Raw genomic sequence first — 5196 nt, 5'->3', positions numbered from 1 at the left:
AGGGGGACAAAGTTTAGTTCACTGCAGATGAACCAGAGCTAGAGGGGCTTGGAGATATTGGGAAGGAGGAGGGAGCAGGTATTAGTTCATGCCCATCCCTAGCAGAGAGCTGTGCCAGAATCAGGGGTGCCGGGGAGGGAAATGGTACACAGGTCAGTTGATGTAGGAGTGGCCCAGAGAGATGTAGGGGAGTGGGGGTGAAATTTTGACATACAGCATGCAGATATCGGTTTATGTGAGCATGGACCAGAGAGCTCCATGGGAGTTGGGGGGGAGGGGAGGAGGAGGGAGCAGAGATACCTTCACGTGGGGTTGGACCAGAGATATGCAGGTGGAGTTGAGGGCAATGGGAGCAGAGGTTAGTTCCTGAGGCTGGGGTAGAGAAGTACAGGGGTGTGTGGGGGGGGCTGGAGAGTGAGAGGGGCGCTCTATGTTGGGCTGGGCGTTCGGAAGGAGAGGGAGCTGAAGTTAGTTGATGTAAAATGGACCAGAGAATCACAGGGAGGTGGCACGGTTGTGGATGGAGAGGGAACAGAAATGCCTTCATACAAAGCCGGAGCAGAGAGGTGTAGAGGATGATGGATGGGGATGGAGAGGGAGCTGGCGTCAGTCCCTATGAGGCTATGGAGAGATCCAGGGAGATGGAGGGAATGGAAGCTGTAGAAGAGGGAAGGTGGGAGGGATGGGAGGGAGAAGAAGTCAGTTCCTGTTGGGCCTTGTGGTCCTCCCTAGTAACACGGGGACATACCAAACTTCCCCGAAAGAACTCTCTGCTGGATTAGTCTTTTTCTTGGCTCCCAAATGTTTCGACTGTTTAGGAACAGCTGGATTCACTGGTAGCCATACTCAGGCTTGAGGTGAGTAGTCTATGTAAGGAAGTTGTTTAAAGAAGGAAGGTAGGCCAGTTCCTGTCCTTTTAGACACAGGATTGCTGCTGGACCCGGACCTCTGCCTGGACACAGAAGGGTGGAAATGTACGTGGACTGCCCAAGGGGCCCCCCTCGAGGTCCTTTCAGCCTCTAGCAGATTTTAAATTCTTGTTTGTGTCGCACTTTCGAATGCTAGAATTTTTGGCAGCACAGTCAAAGGGAGTAATACACTCCAAACACCACTTTACTGATGAGTACGACTCAGTAACGCCTCCATAGGAAACGGCCAGTAGTCAGCCCACTACACACTTAGTCACTTTTTGCTTTGACTAGAACTGCTTGCTCTCCGACTGTGCTCCCTCACAAAGCCTAGTTCCCCCACAGTCTAGGAACTACCCTTTTTTTGAGCCCTCCGGGGCTGAGTGATAAGTGTCTTACAGTAAGTGGCTCCCTGTGCCGCTTCACGTCTCATGACCTGGTCCTATATCCTATATTCTAGAAGGCGCTGAAATATTGTGCATCTTCAATTGTAGCAAAAGTAATCAGTCTGCACTGATCACGGCTGCGAAGCAGTGGGGGCATCCTAGAGATGGCATCAGGGCTGCCTAAAACTCGCAGGGGCTCTGAGCCCGTTTCAAAAAACATCACTACGAGAACTTGATGTATCTGGAAGCCAGATCACCTTCTCTCCAGCCTTTCCCTGCTGACCCCCAGGCTTTTCTTCGGAGCCTCCCCTAAACCACCATCTTTTCCCCTTTTTTTCTGTCTGGTTGCCATGATTTAGAGGCTTGCCATTTTTATTTCTTCTCTCCTCTTTGCCTTGAACCTCTACATGTCACCAAACTTTCCTGTCCTTTTTCATTTCTGAAGCCACCGCCTCAAACCAAATTTGGATTGCCGTAATGTCGTCTTAGCTGTTTTCTCTGTCCCGTCTTTTCCCAACATGCTCTGCGGTACTGTCTTCCTCATGCCATTATCTTGCTCGGTCATACCTAGTTCAGATCCCAACTCTTCTATGCAGCAGCTATGGCCTTGGGAGACATGACTTAATTGTCTTGAACCTCAGTTTCCTCATCTAGAAAACAGGGGTGCTGTGAGGTCAAGGGAACTATAAATATTGGGCGCTTAGAATATTGCCGGCCTCCTGGTGGGTGGGCAGACCACGTAGACCTGGTCCGCCTCTTTCAGCCGCCTATGATCACTGTCCATTAGCCTGTTTTTCGTTTTCTTTACCTTGAGCTGTTCTGTCCTTAATAAGTGGCTATGTGTGTTATCCTTGGTACAGAGTTCATTTCTATACACGTACTTATGTCTCTGCCACTGTCCCGAATGAAATATTGTCCCCGTCTTTTCCCTAAATCTGTATTCTTCTTATGAAACTCCCCCCTGAGAGTTCCCTCCTTCTAGAAAAACTTTGGTTTGGGAGTAGAGAAGACTTCGTGGGATTCTGAGACAGCAGCCTTGCAGATATGTCCCTTGCCACTAGGTGGGGTGCCAGGACAGAAAGCCTACCAGGCTCTGAATCATCTGGAATCCAAAAGTGGTTCAAACTGGAGCTTCTTGGTGCCTGGAGAGGGCTGTGGTCCCAAACAGCCTTGAAGTGTAATGCAGAGGATGCCACAGTGGAGAAATCTCTGGAGGGGCTGTGGACCCCTCAGAAAACCCACCAAGGGCGAACGCTGACGGAATGATAGCTTGTCTGGTTGGATGCTTGATTAGGTCTAATTAAAAGAGACTGAAATGACATGTTTGCATTTCTGAGTGTGTGCAGAGGAAATTGTTTACCTGTTACATGACCTTACTGAGACTCCGCGACTACACTAAACGTTTCTCGAGGGAAGAAGAGCACAGATGTGCCTTTGATTTCTTCATAGCTGTGCTTTGTGTCTGGTATAATGCTGTGTTCACAAGCCGGCTTGCTCATTTACTAACCTTGGTGATCCTCTAGCAAGGATTTATTGGCTCATTAAAAAATGCTAGCATTCTGTGGCTCTTTTTTCCCCTGACCCTTATCTCTTGTTATGGTTTGAATTGAGTTCCCTTAAAAGAATCCTAAGCCCCCTGTACCTCAGAATATGACTGTTTTTGGGGAGGATCTTTACCAAGTTATAATGAGGTCCTTAGGGTGGGCCCTGACCCAATATGACTGGTGTTTTTATTAAAAGGGCCGATTTTGACACTGAGGCTTGCATGGAGGAAAGACCCTGTGAGCCTACAGGGAGATGACAGCCATCTGCAAGCCAAGGAGCTAGGCCTAGAACAGAGTCTCCCTCACAGCCCTCAGAAGGAACCTATCCTGCCGACACCTTGATCTGAGACTTCCAGCCTCCAGAAAGAGGAGGCAACACATTTCTGTTGTCTAAGTCGCCAGTTGGGGTACCTTGACTCGGCAGCCCCAGCGAACCTGCACATCCTACTGAAAAACTTCCTTCGTTGCCCCAAATGTCCTGACCAGAGGTACACATGGTGATGTCGAGGAAACGAAGCCTGGCCTTGGAGTCTCCGCTGCAGAACTCTCACACCATGGACGCTGAATGTGGCCTGTCCTGAGACATCCACGAGCACATCGAGGTGCGCGTCATTGCTGCCTGAAAGCTTATACATGAATGAGAGGCCACCTCCTTGAGAGACCGTGTCCGTGGGAAAATATTTGTGCAATTACTCACGCAAACAGGTCCAATGGGTATGTTGGTGACTACGAATGAGTCGGAAAAGAAAGGTTAGTAGAGGCAAGTGACAGAGCCTTGGATGGCGGTGGGGCGCTTGCTGTTTCTAACTGCCCTACACAGTTAAAAAGAAATTCTTTCCGCAGACTGATACTGGTCCTTGGCCTGTTGGGAACCAGGCCGCACAGCAGGAGGTGAGTGGCAGGGGAGCAAGCGAAGCTTCATCTGCATTTGCAGCCGCTCCCCAGAGCTGGAGTCACCCCTCAGCTCCACCTCAGATCATCAGGCATTGAATTCGCATAGGAGCGCCGGTCCCTGGGGCCAAAAAGGCTGGGGACAGCTACTTTACATGACCTTTGGCAAGTTACATCATCTGTTTCATCTGTCAAAGGGGGCTTATTAATAGACCTCACCTGAGGATTAAATAAACATATCTATCTGAGCAGCTTAGAACAGAGCCTGACACATGGTGTCAGGCATTCAATAAACATTTGTCGAATGAATAAATTCAGAATTTGGTGTAACCCTCAACTCTAGGGTTCAGGAGTTCCATCATTTACCCTGGTGGTGCGATTTAGGGGTGTTCCGGTACAATGAAGACTCCTCACCCGGGACGCTTACACGTCAGGAATTCGCGAATTACCCTGAGGAGATTCTTAAATCTCCTGAAACAACATGCACAGTTTGTGGCTACAGGCAGGTGGGCGATCCTCATCAGATGTGTTCAAATAGTCCATGAACCCCAAAAAGATTTAGACTCTGCCCTGAAATGGGACATCACCTCTCAGGACATGGCGAGAACTATACAAACCCATAGCATTGTGTCATTGAGAGTGTGAGTGTGTGTGTGAGTGTGTGTGTGTGTGTGTGTCATTGAGAGTGTGAGTGCATTGTGTCATTGAGAGTGTGAGTGCGTGTGTGTGTGCGTGTGCGCGCGCGCACGCACACACACACACACACCTGAGGAGGCCACCTGGTCTTGACATTTTTCTGTCCTCACAGGCACTGTCTGAGGTCTGGCCATTTTCTAGCCCTGCCTTCCATGCCTGAAGGCCTGAAACTGCCACTTCCTTGCCGCTCTGGGGCCTGGGGAGCTCTATGAAGCTGTCACTGTAGCTGTCCCTGTCTAGACCTCCGGGTAATCATTAGCTACTCAGAGCCTCCGGGATCGGCAACTTCACCATTTGCCTGGATTTCCGGCCCTCACCCCTCCCTCCCCTCCAGCCTTTTTTAGCTCGAAAATCGATCTTCTTCAAGGAAAATGCCAACAAAAGAGGATTTATTTTCTTCCAAGAAGTTGCTCTTTCCCCTGCTTACACTGACGAAAAGGCCTTTTTCTTCTCTGTCTTCAGCATTTTTTTTTTTTTTGAAACTCTCAATCCCTTTTTAGTTTTAGCCTCGCTGAAATTATTCTTCGGGATCAACACTGTTGCTTTTCCTTAAATCCATTCATTAGATCTGTTTTCTCCTTCTATGTTTTGTCCTTATTTATTCATTCGTTCATTCAGCGAAGACTTAATGAGCACGTATTTTGACTCAGGCCCTGAAATGAAGAAACACAGTCCCTGGCCTCATGGGATTTACATTCTAGTGAAGGAGACAGAAAGAAAAAAAAAATCTCAAGAAAATAAGGCGGGTTAAGGAAATAGAAAAATATGGAG

The sequence above is a fragment of the Pteropus alecto genome, unplaced genomic scaffold (genome assembly GCF_000325575.1).
Source record: "Pteropus alecto unplaced genomic scaffold, ASM32557v1 scaffold141, whole genome shotgun sequence".
In the NCBI taxonomy this organism is placed as follows: Eukaryota; Metazoa; Chordata; class Mammalia; order Chiroptera; family Pteropodidae; genus Pteropus; species Pteropus alecto.
Note: the sequence above shows the minus strand (reverse complement) of the source record.